Source organism: Ambystoma mexicanum, chromosome 13 (genome assembly GCF_040938575.1).
Source record: "Ambystoma mexicanum isolate Mex_15411 chromosome 13, UKY_AmexF1_1, whole genome shotgun sequence".
In the NCBI taxonomy this organism is placed as follows: Eukaryota; Metazoa; Chordata; class Amphibia; order Caudata; family Ambystomatidae; genus Ambystoma; species Ambystoma mexicanum.
Genome location: NC_090938.1, coordinates 342760949 through 342778176, shown reverse-complemented (window position 1 = coordinate 342778176; position 17228 = coordinate 342760949). Strand labels below are relative to the sequence as shown.

At 48.8% G+C, this 17228-nt stretch overlaps 7 non-coding genes across 7 annotated transcripts; all 7 read left to right on the top strand.

The window, feature by feature from the left end:
- The first annotated feature begins 335 nt into the window (after nt 1-335).
- TRNAR-ACG (transfer RNA arginine (anticodon ACG)) lies at nt 336-408 on the top strand. Its single transcript has one exon. It is a non-coding gene; the product is annotated as a tRNA-Arg (tRNA).
- Nucleotides 409-719: 311 nt separating this feature from the next.
- On the top strand, nt 720-792 carry TRNAR-ACG (transfer RNA arginine (anticodon ACG)). The gene has a single exon. It is a non-coding gene; the product is annotated as a tRNA-Arg (tRNA).
- Nucleotides 793-5306: 4514 nt separating this feature from the next.
- Nucleotides 5307-5379, top strand: TRNAR-ACG (transfer RNA arginine (anticodon ACG)). The gene has a single exon. It is a non-coding gene; the product is annotated as a tRNA-Arg (tRNA).
- Nucleotides 5380-5690: 311 nt separating this feature from the next.
- Nucleotides 5691-5763, top strand: TRNAR-ACG (transfer RNA arginine (anticodon ACG)). Its single transcript has one exon. It is a non-coding gene; the product is annotated as a tRNA-Arg (tRNA).
- Nucleotides 5764-10290: 4527 nt separating this feature from the next.
- TRNAR-ACG (transfer RNA arginine (anticodon ACG)) lies at nt 10291-10363 on the top strand. Its single transcript has one exon. It is a non-coding gene; the product is annotated as a tRNA-Arg (tRNA).
- Nucleotides 10364-10675: 312 nt separating this feature from the next.
- Nucleotides 10676-10748, top strand: TRNAR-ACG (transfer RNA arginine (anticodon ACG)). The gene has a single exon. It is a non-coding gene; the product is annotated as a tRNA-Arg (tRNA).
- A 4511-nt stretch (nt 10749-15259) lies between these two features.
- Nucleotides 15260-15332, top strand: TRNAR-ACG (transfer RNA arginine (anticodon ACG)). The gene has a single exon. It is a non-coding gene; the product is annotated as a tRNA-Arg (tRNA).
- Nucleotides 15333-17228: the final 1896 nt, after the last annotated feature.

The window sequence follows — 17228 nt, the reverse complement described above, 5'->3', positions numbered from 1 at the left end:
TATTTGCGCATGAAAATGTGAGTGCTATCGTACAATAAATGAGATGCTTGGTCCGTAAAACTCGCCAGAAAATACGTGCAGAGAGTTGCAATCCGGGCAGTATCTGATGCCAAATGCGTTCTTTGTCAGATGTTTGTATGTATTGTTTTCAATAAAGTATTTAAAAATGAGCCTTCTTTAACACATGTCACACGCCTGCTTATTGTGTGTTGGTAGCGTTTTTCCTACCTCTCGCTGTAAAAATGAGAACAAAGTTTCTCGTGATGTCTCAGGCAGCCCGACCTGAGCCTCTGGTTCGTAACAAAAGTGCTGAATGCAGCTCACAGTGCAGCAGCGGGCCAGTGGCGCAATGGATAACGCGTCTGCCTACGGAGCAGAAGATTCCAGGTTCGACTCCTGGCTGGCTCGTTCAAATGCTGCCTTTTTGTTCTGTATTTAAAAATGAGCCTTCTCACGCAAGGCACTCGAAGCTCATTGTGTGTTTGTAGTCAGTGTTGCAGCGTGTTTCTACCTCTACTCGGGAGAAAAAATGGGAACTACGTTATTTCTCATGATGTCTCTAACACATGGCACACGCCTGCTCATTGTCAGTTCGTAGGCGTGTTTTCAACCACCTCTCCTTATAAAAATGAGAACTAAGTTGCTCACGATGGCTCAATCCGCATGATGAGCCTCTGCGTCGTAACAAAAGTGCTGATTCCAAGACTCACTGCAGAAGAAGGCCAGTGGCGCAATGGATAACGCGTCTGCCTACGGAGCAGAAGATTCCAGGTTCGACTCCTGGCTGGCTCGTTCGCATGCTGCCTTTTTGTTCTAGAAAGTATTTAAAAATGAGCCTTGTCACGCATGGCACACAAAAGCACATTGTTTGTTCGTAGTTAGTGCGTTTTTTCTACCTCTCCTCTGGGAAAAATGAGAACTAAGTTTCTCATGATGGCACACGCTCGCTCACCTGCTCATTGTGGGCTTGTAGCGTTTTTTTCTACCTCTCCTTGTAAAAATGAGAAGTACGTTTCTCACTGTGTCTCAAGCAGGAAACTTCTGTTTCGTTACAAAAGTGCTGACTCCTGCTCACGCTGTAGCAGCGGTCCAGTGGCGCAATGGATAACACATTTGACTAATTCCAGGTTGACTCCTGGCTGGCTCGATCATAGGCTGCCTTTTTGATTTATTCAATATGTATACATGGTCGAAGGCTGCAGACAGGCCCAGTAACAAGAGGAGGGCTTGCTTCTTGGCATCTTTGATATCATCCTGTTGAATCTTTAGGTCCAGTAAGGCCGATTCAGTGCTGTGGCTTGGTTGGAAACCAGATTGGCGCAAGCCCAGGAGATTGTGTGATTCCAGTCAAAACAGGTTCTTCCCTGTTCGTCCAAAACCATCAAGGACCACATTGACACCCTTGCTCTGAATCTGGCCGACTTCTGTAACCATTCCATCACCTGTGGAATCTTCCCCTCCACTCTGAAGCATTCTCTTGTGCACCCTCTTCTCAAAAATTCCACAGCCGACCCCTCCGGCCCGGCTAACTTCACAGGTTTCTATCACTCCTTTCCAGGGCAAACTCTTGGAAAAGCTGACCATCTCCCAGCTTAATCTTCACACCGACTCTGTTGGTTGTCTCCATGACCATCAGCCTGGCTTCAGAGCTGTCAGAAGCATGGAAACTGCTCTCCTGAACACCTGTGAAGACCTGCTGTCCAACCATGACTCTAACATCCCTTTTGGGTCCTCATCCTACTCGATTTCTCTTCTGCCTTTGACACGGTCAACCATGCCATCCTGCTCAACTGTCTCCGTGATAAGCCGGGTATCACTGGTCAGGCCCTGGCCTGGATGACCTCTTTCCACTCTGATCGGCCCTCCCAGGTCCAACTTGGGTCCTTCCTTTTCGCCATCTCATTCTCTACTTGTGGTGTTCCCCACGGGTCTAACCTCTCTCCCTGGCTGTTCAACCAATACCTGGCACCCATTTCCCACCGCATTGCAGCTCTCTGCTTCAACTTTCAGTGCTATGCCGATGACACTCTGCTTGTTTTCAGGCTTCCCTCCCTCATCTCTGACCGTCTGTCTGCCATCCAGGACTGGTCTGCCGCCAATGATCTCTGCCTTAATCCCATTTAGGCAGAGATTCTCCTCATCGGCACACCTGCACCCTCCTTTCCTGCCACTCTCTGGCCGGCCTCCCTTGGCCCTCTTCCTGCTCCCACCTTTGAGGCTAAGAACCTTGGGGTCATCTTCGACTCCACACTCTCCTTTTCTTCTCACATCTCTGACATCTCTAAGAAGTCAAACTACCAACTGTACATTTGCAGAGGTATTGTTCCTTTCCTCTCCTTCCCCCAGAAGCTTACTGTATCTAGAGCTCTGATTCTCTCTAGGCTAGACTACTGCAACAGCCTCTTTCTAAATCTGCCTGCTTCTTCTCTCTGTCCTCTGCAACTCATCCAGAACAGGACTGCAAGACGTTTCCTTGGTCTGAAGCCCAGGGATCGTATCTCTCCAGCCCTGAAATCTTTCCATTGCTCCCAGTGGCTGCAAGGGTTAAATTCAAGTCCCTCTGCATTGTCCACAAGGCTTACTGGGGCCTGGGTCCAAAATACCTTCAACTCTCCCTCCGTAAATACCTTCCCACTCGAGCTCTTTTCTCCTCCACCTCCAACTCCCTCAGGGCCGGTCGCTTCTCCAAGCAACGAGTTGGGGGTAGATCTCTTTCCTCAGCTGGGGCCTCCCTCTGGAACAGCCTGCCTGCCACACTGAAACTTGAGGAGAACCATCTCTGGTTCCGGAAGCACCTCAAGACCTTCCTCTTTGCTTCTGCCTTTGCTCTTCCGCTCCCCTGCTGATCTGTCTGCTTCGGCTCCGTGCACCTGGCTACCCTCTGATTTCGGGCCAAGGTCCCTGCCCACCCAGCCGCACACCTGCACTGCCTCCTGGCAACCCTTGCACGCAATCCTTGCACTTGGGTCTGTATCTGTAACCCTACAGTGCCCTTACTTGCAATTATCAGACACCCCTTGTCTGCGCTTTAAACCTCACACTTGCCACCCTGCTGGCTGCGCTACCAGTTGTTGTTGTTTTTATCCCTTCCTCAGCACGTTCCACCTCGCCCCTCTCCTTGCACTTTCCTCCCTCCCTCTCCCCTGCACTTGAGCATTCTCAATGTCACTGGGCCTAGGAAGATCGCTGTTTTGTCCTCCCTTCTTCCCCTCCCTTGCCTCGTCACGCTCTGAAACACGCGTGTATGAGTACGATTCAAATACAATATCATGTCATATCATAGCAGGAATCTATAGATCTGAAGATACGCAACTCCTTCAATCATTCATTGCAAACAGTAACAAACAAGGATGATTCCTCAGTGGTGTGATGGAGGCCCTTAACAGGTCTGAGGGATGTCCCCAACATCTGGAACACGATTTATCCTCCCATTACACCACTAATAAAACTTCTTTGCCTTCTCCATTGTTCAGGACGTTTTGGCATGTGCCAATTTGCACTGGACGCAGATCCCCTGCCGCTGAGGCCTCTTGGCCATGACCTTTTAGCACTGCTATGATTTGGCAAGTGAAGAATCACAACATGGGGCCACCACTAGATGCAATGTGATGTACGCTATCTGCCACGATGGGCTACGTGCAACATGCCAACATACAGAAAGCGGAGTCTTTACTTTTTGAAGGGTCTTCCCGTGAAAGGGCTGTTTGGCGCTTACATGGCAGAATGCATGGACCTCAGAATAGAATACTTTGTGCATCTACCTACATCCGAAGAGACACTGTCAAAGGCGTGCCTGTTCACTTTGACTGCCTGTCTGATCTTGAACAACTAGCGTAGGTCTGGGGTAAGTTGAAGACTCAACAAACACGTACCTTAACTCGGTAGTGATCTGAAGATATGGAAAGGCTGGGCGAAATCTATTGGGATCAAAGGACCTCGTGTCACCTTGCCAGTCTACAGTGGTTTGATGGATAGGGGTACAGTGGGGTGGGGCAGTGGGTAGGGTAGGTGTACAGTGGTGTGGGATATTGTGGGTAGCGAAGAGTGGGGTAGGTGTAGAGTGGTTTGGGGTATAGTCAGTGGTGGTAGAGTAGGGTGGGGATAAGGGTAGATTGGGTGAGAGGGGAGAGGTGGGAATAGAGGGGGTGGGGTAGTGAGTTAAGGTCAGGTAGAATTGGGTAAGATTTTTGTTATTATACCGGTAGCCATTTACAGCGGCAATTAAGCCATTAACTCACAGCAGACTGCTTAGAAACAACATAGATACCAGGGGTTGAGTTTTGGGTGGGAGGGGCAAGGAGTGGGTGGGAATGGCCAAAGAGGTAAGCATGGCCCAAGGCAGTCAATTAGACGATAAACAACCAACAATATTTAACAAATAAATAACCCAAAAAAAAACAAGTCGTGTGTCCCTCTTCACATGTCATCTCCCTCCTACCTGTACTTCAATGCAACGGTTTCGGCTTATAGGTGGTGCTTAAAATGCAGAGTAGGCCATGTGCCTTCATCGCACCGGTGTTGTATACTAAACTGTTCCCCATGATAGACTGCTCGCCTGGTGTTCGGCAATCTTGGAGCCCCAACCCAACACCCTGACACAGCGATCGCCAAAAGGAAATAAAAATGTGCTGAAATGCTCCAGCCGGGCTTCTTAGTCCTGTTCTCTAAGAGGAAGGCTGCAGCTCAATAAAACACCTTTTAAGAAGTAAACAAAAAATTGTATTCAATATATTATATGTTATTTTCTTAAAGTGAAAAACCCCATTTTATGCCTCTCACTTGTTGCATGTTTGCGCGTTTCTGTGGCATGCACGTCGAGTACTCCTTGGCACGCCTATCACTCAGGCCTTATCTGTTTCATATCTGTATGGCACTTTTGGGGTTGATCTGGGTACAGATCATCCTCTCCCGCGGATTTAACACTGAAGAGCACCGAGCACATAAAATGGTACAATACTAAAAAGTGAAAACAGTCTAAATCTGTTATTTGCGCATGAAAATGTGAGTGCTATCGTACAATAAATGAGATGCTTGGTCCGTAAAACTCGCCAGAAAATACGTGCAGAGAGTTGCAATCCGGGCAGTATCTGATGCCAAATGCGTTCTTTGTCAGATGTTTTCAATAAAGTATTTAAAAATGAGCCTTCTTTAACACATGTCACACGCCTGCTTATTGTGTGTTGGTAGCGTTTTTTCTACCTCTCCCTGTAAAAATGAGAACAAAGTTTCTCGTGATGTGGCAGGCAGCCTGACCTGAGCCTCTGGTTCGTAACAAAAGTGCTGAATGCAGCTCACAGTGCAGCAGCGGGCCAGTGGCGCAATGGATAACGCGTCTGCCTACGGAGCAGAAGATTCCAGGTTCGACTCCTGGCTGGCTCGTTCAAATGCTGCCTTTTTGTTCTGTATTTAAAAATGAGCCTTCTCACGCAAGGCACTCGAAGCTCATTGTGTGTTTGTAGTCAGTGTTGCAGCGTGTTTCTACCTCTACTCGGGAGAAAAAATGGGAACTACGTTATTTCTCATGATGTCTCTAACACATGGCACACGCCTGCTCATTGTCAGTTCGTAGGCGTGTTTTCAACCACCTCTCCTTATAAAAATGAGAACTAAGTTGCTCATGATGGCTCAATCCGCATGATGAGCCTGTGCGTCGTAACAAAAGTGCTGATTCCAAGAGTCACTGCAGCAGAGGGCCAGTGGCGCAATGGATAACGCGTCTGCCTACGGAGCAGAAGATTCCAGGTTCGACTCCTGGCTGGCTCGTTCGCATGCTGCCTTTTTGTTCTAGAAAGTATTTAAAAATGAGCCTTGTCACGCATGGCACACAAAAGCACATTGTTTGTTCGTAGTTAGTGCGTTTTTTCTACCTCTCCTCTGGGAAAAATGAGAACTAAGTTTCTCATGATGGCACACGCTCGCTCACCTGCTCATTGTGGGCTTGTAGCGTTTTTTTCTACCTCTCCTTGTAAAAATGAGAAGTACGTTTCTCACTGTGTCTCAAGCAGGAAACTTCTGTTTCGTTACAAAAGTGCTGACTCCTGCTCACGCTGTAGCAGCGGTCCAGTGGCGCAATGGATAACACATTTGACTAATTCCAGGTTGACTCCTGGCTGGCTCGATCATAGGCTGCCTTTTTGATTTATTCAATATGTATACATGGTCGAAGGCTGCAGACAGGCCCAGTAACAAGAGGAGGGCTTGCTTCTTGGCATCTTTGATATCATCCTGTTGAATCTTTAGGTCCAGTAAGGCCGATTCAGTGCCGTGGCTTGGTTGGAAACCAGATTGGCGCAAGCCCAGGAGATTGTGTGATTCCAGTCAAAACAGGTTCTTCCCTGTTCGTCCAAAACCATCAAGGACCACATTGACACCCTTGCTCTGAATCTGGCCGACTTCTGTAACCATTCCATCACCTGTGGAATCTTCCCCTCCACTCTGAAGCATTCTCTTGTGCACCCTCTTCTCAAAAATTCCACAGCCGACCCCTCCGGCCCGGCTAACTTCACAGGTTTCTATCACTCCTTTCCAGGGCAAACTCTTGGAAAAGCTGACCATCTCCCAGCTTAATCTTCACACCGACTCTGTTGGTTGTCTCCATGACCATCAGCCTGGCTTCAGAGCTGTCAGAAGCATGGAAACTGCTCTCCTGAACACCTGTGAAGACCTGCTGTCCAACCATGACTCTAACATCCCTTTTGGGTCCTCATCCTACTCGATTTCTCTTCTGCCTTTGACACGGTCAACCATGCCATCCTGCTCAACTGTCACCGTGATAAGCCGGGTATCACTGATCAGGCCCTGGCCTGGATGACCTCTTTCCACTCTGATCGGCCCTCCCAGGTCCAACTTGGGTCCTTCCTTTTCGCCATCTCATTCTCTACTTGTGGTGTTCCCCACGGGTCTAACCTCTCTCCCTGGCTGTTCAACCAATACCTGGCACCCATTTCCCACCGCATTGCAGCTCTCTGCTTCAACTTTCAGTGCTATGCGGATGACACTCTGCTTGTTTTCAGGCTTCCCTCCCTCATCTCTGACCGTCTGTCTGCCATCCAGGACTGGTCTGCCGCCAATGATCTCTGCCTTAATCCCATTTAGGCAGAGATTCTCCTCATCGGCACACCTGCACCCTCCTTTCCTGCCACTCTCTGGCCGGCCTCCCTTGGCCCTCTTCCTGCTCCCACCTTTGAGGCTAAGAACCTTGGGGTCATCTTCGACTCCACACTCTCCTTTTCTTCTCACATCTCTGACATCTCTAAGAAGTCAAACTACCAACTGTACATTTGCAGAGGTATTGTTCCTTTCCTCTCCTTCCCCCAGAAGCTTACTGTATCTAGAGCTCTGATTCTCTCTAGGCTAGACTACTGCAACAGCCTCTTTCTAAATCTGCCTGCTTCTTCTCTCTGTCCTCTGCAACTCATCCAGAACAGGACTGCAAGACGTTTCCTTGGTCTGAAGCCCAGGGATCGTATCTCTCCAGCCCTGAAATCTTTTCATTGCTCCCAGTGGCTGCAAGGGTTAAATTCAAGTCCCTCTGCATTGTCCACAAGGCTTACTGGGGCCTGGGTCCAAAATACCTTCAACTCTCCCTCCGTAAATACCTTCCCACTCGAGCTCTTTTCTCCTCCACCTCCAACTCCCTCAGGGCCGGTCGCTTCTCCAAGCAACGAGTTGGGGGTAGATCTCTTTCCTCAGCTGGGGCCTCCCTCTGGAACAGCCTGCCTGCCACACTGAAACTTGAGGAGAACCATCTCTGGTTCCGGAAGCACCTCAAGACCTTCCTCTTTGCTTCTGCCTTTGCTCTTCCGCTCCCCTGCTGATCTGTCTGCTTCGGCTCCGTGCACCTGGCTACCCTCTGATTTCGGGCCAAGGTCCCTGCCCACCCAGCCGCACACCTGCACTGCCTCCTGGCAACCCTTGCACGCAATCCTTGCACTTGGGTCTGTATCTGTAACCCTACAGTGCCCTTACTTGCACTTATCAGACACCCCTTTTCTGCGCTTTAAACCTCGCACTTGCCACCCTGCTGGCTGCGCTACCAGTTGTTGTTGTTTTTATCCCTTCCTCAGCACGTTCCACCTCGCCCCTCTCCTTGCACTTTCCTCCCTCCCTCTCCCCTGCACTTGAGCATTCTCAATGTCACTGGGCCTAGGAAGATCGCTGTTTTGTCCTCCCTTCTTCCCCTCCCTTGCCTCGTCACGCTCTGAAACACGCGTGTATGAGTGCGATTCAAATACAATATCATGTCATATCATAGCAGGAATCTATAGATCTGAAGATACGCAACTCCTTCAATCATTCATTGCAAACAGTAACAAACAAGGATGATTCCTCAGTGGTGTGATGGAGGCCCTTAACAGGTCTGAGGGATGTCCCCAACATCTGGAACACGATTTATCCTCCCATTACACCACTAATGAAACTTCTTTGCCTTCTCCATTGTTCAGGACGTTTTGGCATGTGCCAATTTGCACTGGACGCAGATCCCCTGCCGCTGAGGCCTCTTGGCCATGACCTTTTAGCACTGCTATGATTTGGCAAGTGAAGAATCACAACATGGGGCCACCACTAGATGCAATGTGATGTACGCTATCTGCCACGATGGGCTACGTGCTACATGCCAACATACAGAAAGCGGAGTCTTTACTTTTTGAAGGGTCTTCCCGTGAAAGGGCTGTTTGGCGCTTACATGGCAGAATGCATGGACCTCAGAATAGAATACTTTGTGCATCTACCTACATCCGAAGAGACACTGTCAAAGGCGTGCCTGTTCACTTTGACTGCCTGTCTGATCTTGAACAACTAGCGTAGGTCTGGGGTAAGTTGAAGACTCAACAAACACGTACCTTAACTCGGTAGTGATCTGAAGATATGGAAAGGCTGGGCGAAATCTATTGGGATCAAAGGACCTCGTGTCACCTTGCCAGTCTACAGTGGTTTGATGGATAGGGGTACAGTGGGGTGGGGCAGTGGGTAGGGTAGGTGTACAGTGGTGTGGGATATTGTGGGTAGCGAAGAGTGGGGTAGGTGTAGAGTGGTTTGGGGTATAGTCAGTGGTGGTAGAGTAGGGTGGGGATAAGGGTAGATTGGGTGAGAGGGGAGAGGTGGGAATAGAGGGGGTGGGGTAGTGAGTTAAGGTCAGGTAGAATTGGGTAAGATTTTTGTTATTATACCGGTAGCCATTTACAGCGGCAATTAAGCCATTAACTCACAGCAGACTGCTTAGAAACAACATAGATACCAGGGGTTGAGTTTTGGGTGGGAGGGGCAAGGAGTGGGTGGGAATGGCCAAAGAGGTAAGCATGGCCCAAGGCAGTCAATTAGACGATAAACAACCAACAATATTTAACAAATAAATAACCCCAAAAAAAAACAAGTCGTGTGTCCCTCTTCAGATGTCATCTCCCTCCTACCTGTACTTCAATGCAACGGTTTCGGCTTATAGGTGGTGCTTAAAATGCAGAGTAGGCCATGTGCCTTCATCGCACCGGTGTTGTATACTAAACTGTTCCCCATGATAGACTGCTCGCCTGGTGTTCGGCAATCTTGGAGCCCCAACCCAACACCCTGACACAGCGATCGCCAAAAGGAAATAAAAATGTGCTGAAATGCTCCAGCCGGGCTTCTTAGTCCTGCTCTCTAAGAGGAAGGCTACAGCTCAATAAAACACCTTTTAAGAAGTAAACAAAAAATTGTATTCAATATATTATATGTTATTTTCTTAAAGTGAAAAACCCCATTTTATGTCTCTCACTTGTTGCATGTTTCGCGTTTCTGTGGCATGCACGTCGAGTACTCCTTGGCACGCCTATCACTCAGGCCTTACCTGTTTCATATCTGTATGGCACTTTTGGGGTTGATCTGGGTACAGATCATCCTCTCCCGCGGATTTAACACTGAAGAGCACCGAGCACATAAAATGGTACAATACTAAAAAGTGAAAACAGTCTAAATCTGTTATTTGCGCATGAAAATGTGAGTGCTATCGTACAATAAATGAGATGCTTGGTCCGTAGAACTCGCCAGAAAATACGTGCAGAGAGTTGCAATCCGGGCAGTATCTGATGCCAAATGCGTTCTTTGTCAGATGTTTGTATGTATTGTTTTCAATAAAGTATTTAAAAATGAGCCTTCTTTAACACATGTCACACGCCTGCTTATTGTGTGTTGGTAGCGTTTTTCCTACCTCTCGCTGTAAAAATGAGAACAAAGTTTCTCGTGATGTGGCAGGCAGCCCGACCTGAGCCTCTGGTTCGTAACAAAAGTGCTGAATGCAGCACACAGTGCAGCAGCGGGCCAGTGGCGCAATGGATAACGCGTCTGCCTACGGAGCAGAAGATTCCAGGTTCGACTCCTGGCTGGCTCGTTCAAGTGCTGTCTTTTTGTTCTGTATTTAAAAATGAGCCTTCTCACGCAAGGCACTCGAAAGCTCATTGTGTGTTTGTAGTCACTGTTGCAGCGTGTTTCTACCTCTACTCGGGAGAAAAAATGGGAACTACGTTATTTCTCATGATGTCTCTAACACATGGCACACGCCTGCTCATTGTCAGTTCGTAGGCGTGTTTTCAACCACCTCTCCTTATAAAAATGAGAACTAAGTTGCTCATGATGGCTCAATCCGCATGATGAGCCTCTGGGTCGTAACAGAAGTGCTGATTCCAAGAGTCACTGCAGCAGAGGGCCAGTGGCGCAATGGATAACGCGTCTGCCTACGGAGCAGAAGATTCCAGGTTCGACTCCTGGCTGGCTCGTTCGCATGCTGCCTTTTTGTTCTAGAAAGTATTTAAAAATGAGCCTTGTCACGCATGGCACACAAAAGCACATTGTTTGTTCGTAGTTAGTGCGTTTTTTCTACCTCTCCTCTGGGAAAAATGAGAACTAAGTTTCTCATGATGGCACACGCTCGCTCACCTGCTCATTGTGGGCTTGTAGCGTTTTTTTCTACCTCTCCTTGTAAAAATGAGAAGTACGTTTCTCACTGTGTCTCAAGCAGGAAACTTCTGTTTCGTTACAAAAGTGCTGACTCCTGCTCACGCTGTAGCAGCGGTCCAGTGGCGCAATGGATAACACATTTGACTAATTCCAGGTTGACTCCTGGCTGGCTCGATCATAGGCTGCCTTTTTGATTTATTCAATATGTATACATGGTCGAAGGCTGCAGACAGGCCCAGTAACAAGAGGAGGGCTTGCTTCTTGGCATCTTTGATATCATCCTGTTGAATCTTTAGGTCCAGTAAGGCCGATTCAGTGCCGTGGCTTGGTTGGAAACCAGATTGGCGCAAGCCCAGGAGATTGTGTGATTCCAGTCAAAACAGGTTCTTCCCTGTTCGTCCAAAACCATCAAGGACCACATTGACACCCTTGCTCTGAATCTGGCCGACTTCTGTAACCATTCCATCACCTGTGGAATCTTCCCCTCCACTCTGAAGCATTTTCTTGTGCACCCTCTTCTCAAAAATTCCACAGCCGACCCCTCCGGCCCGGCTAACTTCACAGGTTTCTATCACTCCTTTCCAGGGCAAACTCTTGGAAAAGCTGACCATCTCCCAGCTTAATCTTCACACCGACTCTGTTGGTTGTCTCCATGACCATCAGCCTGGCTTCAGAGCTGTCAGAAGCATGGAAACTGCTCTCCTGAACACCTGTGAAGACCTGCTGTCCAACCATGACTCTAACATCCCTTTTGGGTCCTCATCCTACTCGATTTCTCTTCTGCCTTTGACACGGTCAACCATGCCATCCTGCTCAACTGTCTCCGTGATAAGCCGGGTATCACTGATCAGGCCCTGGCCTGGATGACCTCTTTCCACTCTGATCGGCCCTCCCAGGTCCAACTTGGGTCCTTCCTTTTCGCCATCTCATTCTCTACTTGTGGTGTTCCCCACGGGTCTAACCTCTCTCCCTGGCTGTTCAACCAATACCTGGCACCCATTTCCCACCGCATTGCAGCTCTCTGCTTCAACTTTCAGTGCTATGCGGATGACACTCTGCTTGTTTTCAGGCTTCCCTCCCTCATCTCTGACCGTCTGTCTGCCATCCAGGACTGGTCTGCCGCCAATGATCTCTGCCTTAATCCCATTTAGGCAGAGATTCTCCTCATCGGCACACCTGCACCCTCCTTTCCTGCCACTCTCTGGCCGGCCTCCCTTGGCCCTCTTCCTGCTCCCACCTTTGAGGCTAAGAACCTTGGGGTCATCTTCGACTCCACACTCTCCTTTTCTTCTCACATCTCTGACATCTCTAAGAAGTCAAACTACCAACTGTACATTTGCAGAGGTATTGTTCCTTTCCTCTCCTTCCCCCAGAAGCTTACTGTATCTAGAGCTCTGATTCTCTCTAGGCTAGACTACTGCAACAGCCTCTTTCTAAATCTGCCTGCTTCTTCTCTCTGTCCTCTGCAACTCATCCAGAACAGGACTGCAAGACGTTTCCTTGGTCTGAAGCCCAGGGATCGTATCTCTCCAGCCCTGAAATCTTTCCATTGCTCCCAGTGGCTGCAAGGGTTAAATTCAAGTCCCTCTGCATTGTCCACAAGGCTTACTGGGGCCTGGGTCCAAAATACCTTCAACTCTCCCTCCGTAAATACCTTCCCACTCGAGCTCTTTTCTCCTCCACCTCCAACTCCCTCAGGGCCGGTCGCTTCTCCAAGCAACGAGTTGGGGGTAGATCTCTTTCCTCAGCTGGGGCCTCCCTCTGGAACAGCCTGCCTGCCACACTGAAACTTGAGGAGAACCATCTCTGGTTCCGGAAGCACCTCAAGACCTTCCTCTTTGCTTCTGCCTTTGCTCTTCCGCTCCCCTGCTGATCTGTCTGCTTCGGCTCCGTGCACCTGGCTACCCTCTGATTTCGGGCCAAGGTCCCTGCCCACCCAGCCGCACACCTGCACTGCCTCCTGGCAACCCTTGCACGCAATCCTTGCACTTGGGTCTGTATCTGTAACCCTACAGTGCCCTTACTTGCAATTATCAGACACCCCTTGTCTGCGCTTTAAACCTCGCACTTGCCACCCTGCTGGCTGCGCTACCAGTTGTTGTTGTTTTTATCCCTTCCTCAGCACGTTCCACCTCGCCCCTCTCCTTGCACTTTCCTCCCTCCCTCTCCCCTGCACTTGAGCATTCTCAATGTCACTGGGCCTAGGAAGATCGCTGTTTTGTCCTCCCTTCTTCCCCTCCCTTGCCTCGTCACGCTCTGAAACACGCGTGTATGAGTACGATTCAAATACAATATCATGTCATATCATAGCAGGAATCTATAGATCTGAAGATACGCAACTCCTTCAATCATTCATTGCAAACAGTAACAAACAAGGATGATTCCTCAGTGGTGTGATGGAGGCCCTTAACAGGTCTGAGGGATGTCCCCAACATCTGGAACACGATTTATCCTCCCATTACACCACTAATAAAACTTCTTTGCCTTCTCCATTGTTCAGGACGTTTTGGCATGTGCCAATTTGCACTGGACGCAGATCCCCTGCCGCTGAGGCCTCTTGGCCATGACCTTTTAGCACTGCTATGATTTGGCAAGTGAAGAATCACAACATGGGGCCACCACTAGATGCAATGTGATGTACGCTATCTGCCACGATGGGCTAAGTGCAACATGCCAACATACAGAAAGCGGAGTCTTTACTTTTTGAAGGGTCTTCCCGTGAAAGGGCTGTTTGGCGCTTACATGGCAGAATGCATGGACCTCAGAATAGAATACTTTGTGCATCTACCTACATCCGAAGAGACACTGTCAAAGGCGTGCCTGTTCACTTTGACTGCCTGTCTGATCTTGAACAACTAGCGTAGGTCTGGGGTAAGTTGAAGACTCAACAAACACGTACCTTAACTCGGTAGTGATCTGAAGATATGGAAAGGCTGGGCGAAATCTATTGGGATCAAAGGACCTCGTGTCACCTTGCCAGTCTACAGTGGTTTGATGGATAGGGGTACAGTGGGGTGGGGCAGTGGGTAGGGTAGGTGTACAGTGGTGTGGGATATTGTGGGTAGCGAAGAGTGGGGTAGGTGTAGAGTGGTTTGGGGTATAGTCAGTGGTGGTAGAGTAGGGTGGGGATAAGGGTAGATTGGGTGAGAGGGGAGAGGTGGGAATAGAGGGGGTGGGGTAGTGAGTTAAGGTCAGGTAGAATTGGGTAAGATTTTTGTTATTATACCGGTAGCCATTTACAGCGGCAATTAAGCCATTAACTCACAGCAGACTGCTTAGAAACAACATAGATACCAGGGGTTGAGTTTTGGGTGGGAGGGGCAAGGAGTGGGTGGGAATGGCCAAAGAGGTAAGCATGGCCCAAGGCAGTCAATTAGACGATAAACAACCAACAATATTTAACAAATAAATAACCCAAAAAAAACAAGTCGTGTGTCCCTCTTCACATGTCATCTCCCTCCTACCTCTACTTCAATGCAACGGTTTCGGCTTATAGGTGGTGCTTAAAATGCAGAGTAGGCCATGTGCCTTCATCGCACCGGTGTTGTATACTAAACTGTTCCCCATGATAGACTGCTCGCCTGGTGTTCGGCAATCTTGGAGCCCCAACCCAACACCCTGACACAGCGATCGCCAAAAGGAAATAAAAATGTGCTGAAATGCTCCAGCCGGGCTTCTTAGTCCTGCTCTCTAAGAGGAAGGCTGCAGCTCAATAAAACACCTTTTAAGAAGTAAACAAAAAATTGTATTCAATATATTATATGTTATTTTCTTAAAGTGAAAAACCCCATTTTATGTCTCTCACTTGTTGCATGTTTCGCGTTTCTGTGGCATGCACGTCGAGTACTCCTTGGCACGCCTATCACTCAGGCCTTACCTGTTTCATATCTGTATGGCACTTTTGGGGTTGATCTGGGTACAGATCATCCTCTCCGCGGATTTAACACTGAAGAGCACCGAGCACATAAAATGGTACAATACTAAAAAGTGAAAACAGTCTAAATCTGTTATTTGCGCATGAAAATGTGAGTGCTATCGTACAATAAATGAGATGCTTGGTCCGTAAAACTCGCCAGAAAATACGTGCAGAGAGTTGCAATCCGGGCAGTATCTGATGCCAAATGCGTTCTTTGTCAGATGTTTTCAATAAAGTATTTAAAAATGAGCCTTCTTTAACACATGTCACACGCCTGCTTATTGTGTGTTGGTAGCGTTTTTTCTACCTCTCCCTGTAAAAATGAGAACAAAGTTTCTCGTGATGTGGCAGGCAGCCTGACCTGAGCCTCTGGTTCGTAACAAAAGTGCTGAATGCAGCTCACAGTGCAGCAGCGGGCCAGTGGCGCAATGGATAACGCGTCTGCCTACGGAGCAGAAGATTCCAGGTTCGACTCCTGGCTGGCTCGTTCGCATGCTGCCTTTTTGTTCTAGAAAGTATTTAAAAATGAGCCTTGTCACGCATGGCACACAAAAGCACATTGTTTGTTCGTAGTTAGTGCGTTTTTTCTACCTCTCCTCTGGGAAAAATGAGAACTAAGTTTCTCATGATGGCACACGCTCGCTCACCTGCTCATTGTGGGCTTGTAGCGTTTTTTTCTACCTCTCCTTGTAAAAATGAGAAGTACGTTTCTCACTGTGTCTCAAGCAGGAAACTTCTTTTTCGTTACAAAAGTGCTGACTCCTGCTCACGCTGTAGCAGCGGTCCAGTGGCGCAATGGATAACACATTTGACTAATTCCAGGTTGACTCCTGGCTGGCTCGATCATAGACTGCCTTTTTGATTTATTCAATATGTATACATGGTCGAAGGCTGCAGACAGGCCCAGTAACAAGAGGAGGGCTTGCTTCTTGGCATCTTTGATATCATCCTGTTGAATCTTTAGGTCCAGTAAGGCCGATTCAGTGCCGTGGCTTGGTTGGAAACCAGATTGGCGCAAGCCCAGGAGATTGTGTGATTCCAGTCAAAACAGGTTCTTCCCTGTTCGTCCAAAACCATCAAGGACCACATTGACACCCTTGCTCTGAATCTGGCCGACTTCTGTAACCATTCCATCACCTGTGGAATCTTCCCCTCCACTCTGAAGTATTCTCTTGTGCACCCTCTTCTCAAAAATTCCACAGCCGACCCCTCCGGCCCGGCTAACTTCGCAGGTTTCTATCACTCCTTTCCAGGGCAAACTCTTGGAAAAGCTGACCATCTCCCAGCTTAATCTTCACACCGACTCTGTTGGTTGTCTCCATGACCATCAGCCTGGCTTCAGAGCTGTCAGAAGCATGGAAACTGCTCTCCTGAACACCTGTGAAGACCTGCTGTCCAACCATGACTCTAACATCCCTTTTGGGTCCTCATCCTACTCGATTTCTCTTCTGCCTTTGACACGGTCAACCATGCCATCCTGCTCAACTGTCTCCGTGATAAGCCGGGTATCACTGATCAGGCCCTGGCCTGGATGACCTCTTTCCACTCTGATCGGCCCTCCCAGGTCCATCTTGGGTCCTTCCTTTTCGCCATCTCATTCTCTACTTGTGGTGTTCCCCACGGGTCTAACCTCTCTCCCTGGCTGTTCAACCAATACCTGGCACCCATTTCCCACCGCATTGCAGCTCTCTGCTTCAACTTTCAGTGCTATGCGGATGACACTCTGCTTGTTTTCAGGCTTCCCTCCCTCATCTCTGACCGTCTGTCTGCCATCCAGGACTGGTCTGCCGCCAATGATCTCTGCCTTAACCCCATTTAGGCAGAGATTCTCCTCATCGGCACACCTGCACCCTCCTTTCCTGCCACTCTCTGGCCGGCCTCCCTTGGCCCTCTTCCTGCTCCCACCTTTGAGGCTAAGAACCTTGGGGTCATCTTCGACTCCACACTCTCCTTTTCTTCTCACATCTCTGACATCTCTAAGAAGTCAAACTACCAACTGTACATTTGCAGAGGTATTGTTCCTTTCCTCTCCTTCCCCCAGAAGCTTACTGTATCTAGAGCTCTGATTCTCTCTAGGCTAGACTACTGCAACAGCCTCTTTCTAAATCTGCCTGCTTCTTCTCTCTGTCCTCTGCAACTCATCGAGAACAGGACTGCAAGACGTTTCCTTGGTCTGAAGCCCAGGGATCGTATCTCTCCAGCCCTGAAATCTTTTCATTGCTCCCAGTGGCTGCAAGGGTTAAGTTCAAGTCCCTCTGCATTGTCCACAAGGCTTACTGGGGCCTGGGTCCAAAATACCTTCAACTCTCCCTCCGTAAATACCTTCCCACTCAAGCTCTTTTCTCCTCCACCTCCAACTCCCTCAGGGCCGGTCGCTTCTCCA